The 12579-nt window shown below is 47.8% G+C and overlaps 1 long non-coding RNA gene across 2 annotated transcripts; it reads left to right on the top strand.

Moving 5' to 3' along the window:
* Positions 1–9114: 9114 nt before the first annotated feature.
* LOC123181909 (uncharacterized) lies at positions 9115–12159 on the top strand. 2 transcript variants are annotated; one of them, XR_006491948.1, is made up of 3 exons: positions 9115–9521; positions 10720–10839; positions 11542–12159. It is a non-coding gene; the product is annotated as an uncharacterized lncRNA (long non-coding RNA). The 2 variants fall into 2 exon arrangements; XR_006491947.1 differs by having other exon boundaries at positions 9115–10839.
* Positions 12160–12579: the final 420 nt, after the last annotated feature.

Below are 12579 nucleotides of genomic sequence, written 5' to 3'. Positions count from 1 at the left end.
TTTTGTTACTTGCTACCTTGCTATTTTTATATTTCCAGATTACCAAAACCTACAGCTACTATCCATACTACACTTGTGTCACCATCTCTTTGCCGAACTAATGCACCTATACAATTTGCCATTGTATTGGGTGTGTTGGAGACACAAGACATTTCTTGTATTTGGTTGCAGGGTTGTTTGAGAGAGACCATATTCATCCTATGCCACCCACAGATTGATAAACCTTAGGTCATCCACTTGAGGGAAATTTGCTATTGTCCTACAAAACTCTGCGCTTGGAGGCCCAACAAGAGTCTACAAGAAGAAGGTTGTGTAGTAGACATCAACTATTTACCCCGATTCCCCATTCCCCTAGAAAGCGAATCAAATGCGAAATAGCAAGTGAGGATGGTGAAAAAAGTGCTTATCGCCATTGTCGTAGTGTTGTGGGTGATGTTGCGGATCGGATGCCAGTGATGGAGGCCGGTGGTCACCTTGCTGTTCTCCGATCCGCTGAACGCCGCCGGTGAGAGTGGGAGAGTGGGGAGAGGGGAGAGAGAGAGCAGTGAGGGAAGGTGAGGGTAATTATTGTTGGCGCTTTGGGAAGCAACGCGGCTTGTTGAGCGAGGCTCCTCGCATGCAGCCGCCACCGCCACGTGCATCGACCGGGCCTGAGTCGCTGGAAACTGCCGATTTGAGTGTTCCCAACGGGGCTGGCTGGGAGGTGCTTTGAGTTTCATGTGATGCAGGCCCAACAATGAACGCACGAAACCAAACAACCCATTGTCTTCCCGCGTGGGCTTGGTTAGCCTCTATCACTACAAAAAAAGACACATCCGTGACATTTTGGGCCGAACGAATTTTCTCCGGTCATGCTTATGACACTTCTATGACGATAACTGTGACAAACCCAGTATCATCATAGATGTGGTGGATCCTACTTCTATGACAAAAAACCATGATAGAAAATGGGCTTTTCGTCCTGGGCGGGCCGGAGACGTAGCTGCATGACATTCTTTGGGCCGTCCATGATGGAAAAAACCGTGGTAGAAGCGAGGGCGAGGAAAATATCGGGGAGTTCCCGGTTACGGTTGGTGGTCGGGGGCCGAGCGATGCACGTTTCTCTCGTACACATATGCGCGTGGGTGCGAGGCGTTGGGCTCTAACTGAACCCGAGCGAGGTGTTCGCCTACTGAACCCGAGCGATTGCACTCCAGGCTACGTGTTACTGGACCCGAGCGATCGATTGATCTGGCTGTTAACGGAACCCGATCGAGCGATTCCTTCGCTACTGCTACTAACTGAAGCCGATCAAACCGTGCTGCCTCCTTCCCTTGATGAACAGTGAGCGTTGTTGGGGGGTTTGGATGAACAGTTCCCGATAGGGGGTTGGATGAACAGGACCCCGTGGTAGGAGAGGCCGTTGCCGCTGGATGAACAGGACCCCGATCGATCGAGCCGGTTGGGCATGGATGAACAGGACCCCGTGGTAGGAGAGGCCGTTGCCGCTGGATGAACAGGACCCCGATCGATCGAGCCGGTTGGGCGTGGATGAACAGGACCCCGTGGAGGGCTGGATGAACAGGACCCTGTGGAGGGAAGGTTGAACAGTAGCCGGTGGAGGGCTGGTTGAACAGTAGCTGGTGGAGGGCTGGATGGACAGTATCCGGTGGAGGGGTGGTTGAAGAGGACCCCGTGGAGAGGGTTAGTTGAACAGTAGCCGGTGGAGGAGCAGTGGAGGCTGGATGAATAGGAGCCCATGGATGAACAGTGGCAGGTGGAGGCTGAAGGAGGTCGACGATGGATGAACAGTAGTCCGTGGAGGCTGGGGGAGGTCGACGGTGGAGATGAACAGTATCCTGTGGAGTTCCGTTTTGCGGTACGCCACACCCCTCCCGATGAACAGGACCCCCGTTTCGACCGTAGCGCTCCAACACAAGTCTGTTTCCACCGTTTTGCGGTACGCCACACCCCTCCCGATCAACAGGACCCCATTTCGACCATGGGAGTTCCAAGAGAAGTCCGTTTCCTCTATTTTGCGGGACGCCAGACCCCTCCTGATGAACAGGATCCCGTTTCGACCGTGGCCGGTCGAACACAAGGCCGTTTCCTCCGTTCTGCGGTACGCTAGGCCTCGTTTCGATCGGCTATTCCATCCAAGCCGATTAGCTTCCGATGAACACAATGTATTCCGTTGCCTCCCGATGAACACGACACATTCCGTTGCCTCCCCATGAACACAACGACGACGTAGTTTCTCCGTTCTGACCCAGCCATGTACACGAGCCCTGGCCGTACGTATGCGCGAGTAGGCGTTCGAGACCCCGCCCGTATGTACGTACATGGACGTATTTACTTTCTTGCACCCTGGCCGTTGTACGTACATGTACACGATATTAACGGGACTGTGTGACATGCTACGTGCGCGCCTCTACTAAGACATGTGCGCGCCTCTACTACGACACGTGCCCTTCCTTGCACAGCCACGGTTCATCGCTGCAGCCTGCAGATAGACCAATCGACCAGTATGTACGTACACGTTCGCGACCAGAATGACAACGCTACGTACGCTTTGACCAGGTGGGTCCCGACTGTCAGGCATCCTTGCGTGCGAAGATGTAGCTGGTGGGTCCCAGCAGTCAGGGGGCGAATCATTTTTTTGCCCGTAATATGGATGCACTTCCTTGCATGCGAAGATGTAGCTGGTGGGTCCCAGCTATCAGGGGGGAAACATTTTTTTCATGAAATACGGTGGCCCGTCCGGTGGGTCCCTGCTGTCAGGTGGAGGAATAATTATTTTGTGCGTAATAAGGAGGCACTTCCTTGCTACGGCCGTGGACCCAGCTGTCAGCCTCTCCACGTACAGTACTCTTCCGATGGAAGTCGTTCCTTGACCACGTTGACCACGCCGCGCCGAGAGCACCAGCGCGGTGGACGACGACGAGGCCTAGGAAGGGTCGACACGGAGCCGGGGAAGACGCGGCAGTGGAAGCCCACACAAAGAGGAGTACGAGGGTTCACTGGTTCAGCTGCGGTGTGAGGCTGCCATCGCCGCAGAATAATAGGGGGTGTGGGTGAGTAGAGGGATGGCCTGGCCAGCGGTGGGAGTAGTAGGGAGCGGTGAGGCCTCCGCGACATCACAGCCGGCCACGGAGGCAGGAGCACGCGACACAACCGGCAATGCTTTGGGCGACTGGAGCAAGAAGACCAGAGGTTGAAGAAGCACTACAGCCGTTGGATGGACATCGTACGGTCACTGGAGCTAGAATCGTTCATATTGACTAAGTTGACAAAGCCCTCCATCCCCGTCAACTTAGTAGGCCCACAAGTCAGCCTCCCGCTATGGTGGGTCCCTGCTAGCAACGGGAGTATTCATTTTTTTGTGCATAATAAGGAGGCACTTCCTTGAGTGCGAAGATATAGCTGGTGGGTCCGACCTGTCAGCGGAGGGAACGTTTTTTTCGTGAAATACAGAGGCCCTTCCAGTGGGTCCCAGCTGTTAGGTGGAGGAATCATTATTTTGCGCGTAATAAGGAGGCATTTCCTTGTGTGCGGCGGTAGACCCAGCTGTCAGCCTCTCCACGTATAGTCCATTTCCGATGGATGTCGTTCGTTGACCATATTGACCACGCCGCGCCGAGAGCACCAGGGCGGTGGACGACGGCGAGGCCTACGGAGGGAATGACACGGAGCCAGGGAAGACACGACAGTGGCTGCCCACGTGGTGGGGAGTACGAGGGTTGACTGGTTCGGCTGCCATCGCCAGAAAATAACAGGAGCTGTGGGTGAGTAGAGGGATAGACAGGCCAGGCATGCGAGTTTGGTGGGGCCGGGAGGCCTGCCTGGCAGCACAGCCGGCCATGGGAGGCGGGAGCAGGCGGTTCCGCCGGCGCTGGTTTGGGCGGCTGGAGCAGGAAGATCAGAGACTGGAGAAGCATGATTGTCGTTAGATTGACATCTTACGATCTGACGATGGTAGAGTCGATTGTTGACTAAGTTTCTTTTTTTGAGAAACCTTGTGTACGCATGAATTTAGTAGGCCCACCAGTCAGCCTCCAAATCTGTGGCAGACAACATAGAGCCCATTTGCTATTTTTTTTAAATTTGCAGCCCATTTGCTAATTCTTAAGTAATTTATTGCAGCCCATTTTCTGCCCAGGACCACGGTGAAAAAGTTCAACCTTATTTTTCATATTTTGGTGGAGTCCGAACTGTTGTAATCCCGAAATGATAAACATTTTTTCTAGAACTTATTGTTTTACCAAAAAAATCGTTTTGTTTTTGTAAGCAAATAAGACGTGAGACAATTGAGTTGGTTTAAATGAAAACCAGCGGTAAAAAAATCAGTGCTGGGAGGGAAAACAACAACAAAAATAAGGATGTAAATATGAAAAGGGAACTTTATGTATTTTCAATATAATAATACGTGTATATGAACTAGTAAAACTATAGGTAGAGATTAAAAACGGATTTAGGACATGGCGTTTCAAGAGGAAAATAAAACTGGGCTGTGTGTTTGATTCAGTAAAAATACTGCATGCGGATGTTGTAAGACAAAATATAACTAACGCTGGCGAGCCAGAGGCCAGTGGATACCTGCTGGATCTTTGTGCCCCATTGTCGTCATGGGCTGGGCCTGTTAAAAACAAAACCAAGCCTGGACAGTCTCCAGCCCAGTTCAAACTTGCTCGACCTGAAAAAACAATATACATGCTCAATAAACGAGGGAATTCTGCAAGTACAGACTGATAACTGGGATGCAGCAGGTATATTGTTTTTTCATCGTGATAATAAGTGCATGCACTTGTTTCGAAAAATTTGGAGAACTGGGAATTCGAACGACATGTGCTTATGCTACCCATCAAATAAAAATCAGGTGCCTGAAAATTCGTTTCAAAACAAATGATTCAGCTTTATATCCACGTTGACCCTTGGCATGATGGTTGGAAGCAAATGCCAAGTTCATACCGAAAGATCGTTAACAACAATACCAACTTGCGGACGACAAGGTAGTACAAGTACCAATACCAAACTAACTTATAATCTTTTTTCTCGTGGCCCTAGTGTTCGTCCGGTAGAAAATCTTGTAGAGGACCAGCTCCCGCTCCTTCTCTTGCTCCAGGTTCCCGAGGTGGTACTGGTGCATCACCCAATTGGTCCTCTTTTGGTCGAAGTTCTTGTTGGTGTGCAGCACCAGAACCTTTTTGCCGCCCGTCTGCCGGCCGTTCACCATCACCGGCAAGGTATTGCCGGTCTTGTGCCACATTGCGTGCATGCCGCACTCCGACTTTATCTTGCGACGCGTCCACGTGCCCCTTTTGAACGCCCTGGAATTGCGTTGGAAGAAATGCTTGCTTAGGCCACTCAGTGTGATACCTGCAGTATTGTCGAATACAGGTTTTAGTGTACATAGTTGGCATTTTCATAACATCTTTGGCATGTTGCAGTCACTTGTTTCACTTTTTCTTAACTGTCAAATTGTAATTGCTTCACTAGGTCTGCGTCTAAAAAGAAAAATAGAGCTATAAACAAAGGAGTATGTTTGTGCAAGTAGACGGCCGATCGGTGTCTTACTTGGAAGTTTCCCAGGATGGATGTAGCATATGCCGTGCTCGTTGTCGATGGTTGGTATGAATAAATCGATGAGAGGGTGAGATCTCGTGCTGTTAGCACTCACTTTGGCATCAAGGTGCTTGATCAGCTCCTGATCCATGTGATCGAACTTGACGCCGGCCGGCAGCACCGTCCAATCCTTCTTGGACTTGCATTGGTTAATTCCAGTTATATGGTACTCAATGTATGACCAATCGACTGTTTTAAGTGAATGATGAAAGATTTCGACAGATAAGTGGTACTCCAAATCTGAAGTCCACAATACCCGAACACGCCGCCGGGATTCTTGTGTCACCTCACGCGCAGCGTGTTGTCACATCAATTCAATGTGTGGACATGATGAATAATTTGACCGACGTATACTAGTACTGCTACTGTACTACTTACTAGTCGTATTTAGTGTCACATTTTAACCATAGGTTTAACTAACAAGTACGCACTTGAAGCCTAATTGATATATATATATAATTTAACAACCGCGCGCCGCCCCCTGCAACCACCTTCTACCGCGCGCCGGAGGCACACCGCCGCCGGCAACCGCGCCCCCCGCCCGAACCCCCTGCCCCGAACAGCACCTTTCTCACCTCCCCCGTTTCGGCCATCCCTGGATCCGCCGGATCCAGCTCTAGCTCCGGCGCCACCCTCCGACCATCGTTCCAACTGGGGCCGTCGAATCCCTGCACCCCCACCCTTCCTCACCAAGGTGGACACCACCGCGACCTCTCCTGGTGCCGGATCCAGTCGGATCCGCCTCCAACGCTGTCATCCCGTGCGCGACTGTTGTCGGACCAGGTCCCCCGTCCCGCCTCTTCCCCATCCATGGATGCCACCTTCGCGGAAGCAACACCTCCCCCTCCACTTCCGTCGACGGCCAGAGGCGAGGCTCCCTCTACGCTACTCTGGCTCGGCGGTCCTCGCGTCCCTACACCGCTCTGGCGGCAGATCTGGGCCCTCTGGCCCCTACCACCACCTACCTCGACGGCGACCCACGCGGTTGCAGTTCGCCCCACTTCTCATCGGGGTTCGGTTGCCCCGATGTTGCAGTGCGCCTGGAGGTTTCCTCCTCCCCGGTCCCGCCCCGCGCATTCTCCTCCCGCCTTGTCCGGGGTGAGGTCGCTGTGCTCCAAGGCGATAGGCATCGGGTGAGTAGAACGAAACGTCTTGCACACCCGTGTTGCCTTCGGGCTCCTCTTGCTCTTACCACCTTCCGTATTCATGCTCCTCCTGCCATGCCGGCAGTGCGTTGACATGTTCTTGCAGTGCTACCATATGTGTTCGTGGAGTACGCATGCATTTCTTGCAGTGGCCGACCACCCGACGGCAAGCCATCCCGGGGTCAGCATCGGGCGGCGATGTGGTGTAGTTCGTCGTGCACAAGCCTTCCCCCAGTTGTTGCTGTTCTGAACAAATTTAGTTTTTTCAGAGAAGAAAAAGATAAGTAGTTTGTGTGTAGTGCGGTTGCGGTGGCGTGCGGTTGGGCCAGCTCATTTGTGCAGTTTACTAGATGCCTACGAATAAATTTTGCTTTATGTATGAAGTGTGTTTAAATTGTTAGAGAAAAATGAATGCAGTTCTCCCTTTTTTCTGGATTTTCCGTGCGGTGCGGTGCGGCTCCGTTTCCACCATGGCGCCCCTCCTCCTCCTATCCCTCATCCTTTCTTGCAGTTCACTGTATAGATTGAAGCAGTGCTCCACCTACTTACCTGCAGCACAGAGTTCATGAGACAGCAACCCACAAGCTCGTGCGCGTGCAGTTCATTTTTGTGTATGCTTGCAAAATGCATTGTGTGTATGCCTGTAGTCCACCCCCTCGGTCATCTGTTTTTTTAGATGACAAAAATGTATTGTCAGATGCGGTGTTTTCACTTCTTTTGAAAAATGATTGCAGTGTGGTGTGTCTATGCGTGCAGTGTGGTGTGTGTATGCATGCAGTGCGCTGTTGTGGTTCCCTTTGTAAAACAATAACAAAACATCGCAAAGAAGTTTGTTTCATTTTAGATGTAGTTCATGTGGTTCACTAACTTTGACCATGTGGTCCACATAAGTCTAAAAAGAAGTAAAAAAATGACAAAAATGTCATGCGGTTGAATTGGGCTCGTATAGGAGAAAAGAAAGAACCGCATGCAGTTCCTTATGTTGATATTACAGTACGGTTTTCTGTCCGATGTAGTGTCGTTGCTCATCAAAACGGTTTTTCATCCAATGTAGTATCGTTGCTCATCAAATGCAGTATGGTTTCACTTCTTTTTGCGTAATGGGGCTCACTTCTCGATAGCTTTGTGGTTCACTTACGCCCGACATGAAGTACGGGCCACTTCTTCGTCTTTGAAAATTTACGTTTGAGAAAAGAGATCATGAAGCTCGCTTGATCGTTTGATACAGTGCGGTTTTCAGTCCTAAGCAGTACGGTTTGACGACAGTGACACAAAATGCATGCAGTCCCCTTTTGACGACATTGCAGTGCGTTTTGACCTTGTTTACGATTCACTCTCAAATAATAAGAACAGTGCACTCTTGTTATATAAAAAGTTAGAAAAAAATGACAAATGAATCATGCAGTCGGTTTGCCTCTCTGATGCAGTGCAGCATTCAGACTGAAGCAGTGCATTTTTATGTCTGATGCAGTGCGCCTCGTCGATTTTGGTGTCATGAAAAACAGAGTGCCCGCATTTCGGTAACTTAGAAACTGCTCTTAAACCATAATGAATTAGAGAGAGTGTTCTACATGCAAAAGTTGCGCCTCGTTGATATCTTTCCAACGACGTATCATTTGCATCATTCCGATGAACGGTTTGAACAAATTTATGAAAATGCGTTCGCTGTCACTCACCGGCAGCCACACCGTTTTCAAAATTAATTTAAAACTGTAAGGAATCTGAAAACAAGTTCTACATATGAAAGTTGCGCCTTGTCCATAGCTTTCCAACAACGTATTACACGCCTCGTTTCGACAAACGGTTCAAAAACTAGAGTGAAAACAGTACCGAAAATTGAAATAAAAAAAAACGTAATTCCGCGATTTAGTAAATTTAAACTGCTCTTAAACCGTAACGAATTAGAAAACATAATAGATATGAAAAAGATGCGCCTCGACGATATCTTTCCAACGGCGTATCATTTGCTTTATTCCGATGAGCGGTTTAGAAAAAATAGCGAAAATACGCTCGCTGTCACTCGTCGTTCGCCGCACCATTTTTGAAACTGCTCTTAAACCGCGAGGAATCTCGAAAAGTGTTCAACATGGAGAGGTTGCGCCTAATCCATAGCTTTCCAACGGTATATTATACGCCTCGTTCCGATAAACGGTTAAAAAATTAGAGCAAAAACAGTACCAAAAAACACTGCATGCTGTTTTTTATGACACGAAGTTCACTAGTGTGTATTGCAGTGCCCTTGCTACAGAAAGTGCAGTGCTCTCGCGTTGAACGTGCAGTGCGGAAGTGTTATCAGACCGACGTCGCTGCATGGCTCAAGTCGCACCGTTAACCCTCTCTTGCCCCACCCCCCCCTAAAAAAAGAACGGATAACCCCCGCATCCGCATTCTTGGATCGAAGCGGCGAGCAGTTTTTCGGAGGTGAGCGGTGTTGCAAGATGCTTCACGGCGGGTGGTGGCCTCGTTGGCCGGCGACCGTGTGGCGACCCGCCTCCATCCCCCGTCCCCTTCCTTGCCCATAGCGATGGGTGATGGCCCGACGTCCTTCTCCATATCCCGCACCCGCGCTCCCTTATCTCCGTCGCCACGCTGGCAGCGGCCCCTTCCTCCACTCCCCGCTCCTCTTCGTCACGCACGACAACGGAAGGAGGGGTCCTGATGGGAGCAAGGCTTGCGACCCCGCCGTCACAACTGCTCTGGAGCCCCGACAAAGCTAGCAACAGCAACACAGGTTCCATGGCCTCTGTCGCACATCTGCCGCCCAGCCGTCCCCAGGTTTCTCTCTCTCGATGCTTGTGTATAACTTACTAGTCACTTTGCTACTGCTATTTAGATTAATTAGCATATTAGATAGGAAGAGAAGTGTGCAGGAAGCCTCGTCAGCAAAGTGGTAAAGAGCAGGAGTTAATTTTACATCTTATCTGGCCATCTTAGATCTTTACTACCTTGCTAGGTTAATGCTTCGGCTGTGCTCTCTTGTATAAGTTTGTTCATAATAACGAAGCAGCTACTGTATATTCAGGCCTAGGAGAATGTTTTCTCACTTAAGTTCAGGTTGGATTGTTGATTAAATAGACTGTGGATTATAACGATTGTGGTATTCCAATTGGTTAGAAGTGTTGTTCGATTTGCTCTTCAGTTTATTAGTCCCAAATTCGGTTGCGTCAGCCGCTTCAGGAGATGGCCATGTGCGCCACAAAATTAGCTTGATCTTAAGATAGCACGAATAAGCAAACTGCGTAGCTCTTAGTGTAGCAGGCTGTACTATGCTGCTATCTAATGGAATTCGGAGCTAGTGCCTTAGGTAGTTCCAACAAATAAGAGATTCAGTATAAAAGCTTATAGGTGTTCTTCTGTATTCGAGTTTGCTCTCCTTAGTACAGGGATAGTCTAGCCTCCAAAATATATAGTGATAGCTCTACAAACCAAAGAAAAAAAATTGTTCGCTCAAAGTTCCACCATTGTCCTGTCCAGACTAAAATATTTAGATGACATGAATCACGATCTAAGAGTTCAGTTCAGATTTAAGGTGTGGAGAAAACAAAGTAGACTTATGACCATCACCGTGTTCACTTTGTTTTGGTTTGACCTAACCTGACCTCTCTGTGTAAATATTCAGTTTGCTTGAAACTTTCTTCACCACTTGAAAATTTATTAAAGGCTACCAGATCATATATAAATTAGATTAAGGAAATGCTGAGTTAGCTCAAGCAGTCTCCACATAGAAGTCACAGATCATTGGATAAATCAGAAACTTTATGAAGCAATAACTTCAAAAGGGAAATTCCAGTGCACTTTTATTGATCACTTGCAATGACCATATTAATGGAGCCAGTAATCGCCCCCTCTCCATCAATTTATATGAGTTTGTGTCTTACTCCCATCCGTATCTGCTTATGTGTCTATTTACTATTTTCATATAGCAACTTCTGTTCTTGGATAATCTTTTCGCATCACTGGCGATCATTCTCAGGGTAGGTGGTGGCTCGTATTCTGCTTGCTGTGGGCTGCATCTCCTCCCACAACAACGGCCGGCAACTAGGTTCGCCATCGGAGTTCTTCAGCATTGCCCCCTGTCTGTCATTTTACACGAGTATGTCGTTTACTCTCCCATGCCAAGTATCTGCTTGAATTAAGTTAGATTCAGTAAGAAAATTGGTTAGCTGAATTTGGATGGATCACGTCCCCAATTGCAGAGCTGAAACATTATGTATTTTGTTTTGGTCTCATCCCCGAATATATTTGTTTGAGCATAGCTATCCTAAAAGCTTAGTACGCGAACTGTCATACTTTCTTTTGCCTAGTTTGTATGTGCTTGGTCAGATGTCTTATCGGTTTTGTTCATAAATTGTGTCATTTAGAGTTTACCTTTAATCGACATGTAGATGCGAATTCATAGTTTTAGGACTATGGTGATATATTCATATTTTTTGGGCCCATATCCTTTTTAATAAGAAAAATAATATTGTTTCCATTCTCCATTGATTACCTGGCATGATTGAAGGAAAAGTATTTAGTATTGTCATGTACAATGCACATATTGCCTAATAAAGCTTGATTACTGTGCATGATTGAAGAGTGTGTGGGGGGGGGGGGGGGGGGGGGGGTAGTACTACCATTTAATGTTTCAATTTCTCAATAAATGAAATGTAGATTCCGCAGTTCAGACTGTTGTATAAATCTATGATTCTTGTATAACTCTATTCTAGCCAGAAGTTGCAGACTTACAATATGTATGATATAGTGCAGGTGTGACTTGTTTCATCTCTTTTTTAACATTATTAAACTTTTGTAGCTTCTTAAGTCATCCCGGCCTCCCCATTCTGTTTCAACATGACTTCTTTGTATTTATTGGAGCAAGGCGGTAATGCAGCCTCCTCGCGTTAGACAGTGTGCTCCCACACCTCTTATGCCAGAACGGTGGCATCCTTCATCACAGCCACCGCCTCCTTGCCAGGCCAGTCACTCACATGCCAGCGCTCTCTTGCACCGAATTAGCCGGCTGATTGACGGGGTCAGTTCTCGAGGGACGATGCAAGGCGCTGGTTTCCTGTGACGTTTCGTTATGCAACACCATTTTGCCCCTGGCTTTCTCTTCCAACAGGTTAAAAGTAGTCTAGAAAGCAATGAAGGCCTTGTGCTGATTGAGGAAATTCTGAAAAATGTGGTCCTCTGGAGACATTTTTCTGCAATTTCCCTCGATATATTCTTAAACGTGGTAGGTATGGTTGTATAAACACACTGCTAAAGAGTCATCTTAGTTATCTGATACAGTGGATGTTCTATGTCAATGACTATAGTTTGGAGTGGTCAATTTACCAAACCAGTGTTAAGTATGTGTACCAAATACATGTTGCCTTCATTGTATACTCTTCTCATCCTTTGCAGTAAGCGATGTTGTTTCATTTGTGCTTTTTTCTTTGTAAAGAGCTAGCTGTATATACAACAGTATATGTTAGTAGAGAAAAGGCTGAAACGGCATACAGTAGTGATTTTGTCAAGCAAGCATGCAATTGTTCTACTATTATCCACGCATGACCACTATTGAGCACTACATCAGCCCATGATTATGTGGTATGATTGCTCACATCCAGGCAAGATTTTGAGTTGTTTTATGCACCATGATTTCTTAAGTGGCATATAATAAGCGAGCATGTCAAAACAATGCCATTTTTTACATTACGAAGTGAACACGAACATCAGAACAAACTAATATTTATTACATGATGTGATTATCAACAACCTCAAAAACATTGGTTGCTCAAAAAAACATTGGCACCATTCCATTGCAGCTTACTTTATTTTTACGAATGGCAGCTTCCTCTTTCTTTTT

This window comes from Triticum aestivum, chromosome 1D, assembly GCF_018294505.1.
Source record: "Triticum aestivum cultivar Chinese Spring chromosome 1D, IWGSC CS RefSeq v2.1, whole genome shotgun sequence".
NCBI classification, from domain to species: Eukaryota; Viridiplantae; Streptophyta; class Magnoliopsida; order Poales; family Poaceae; genus Triticum; species Triticum aestivum.
This window is presented reverse-complemented; position numbering and strand designations above follow the sequence as displayed.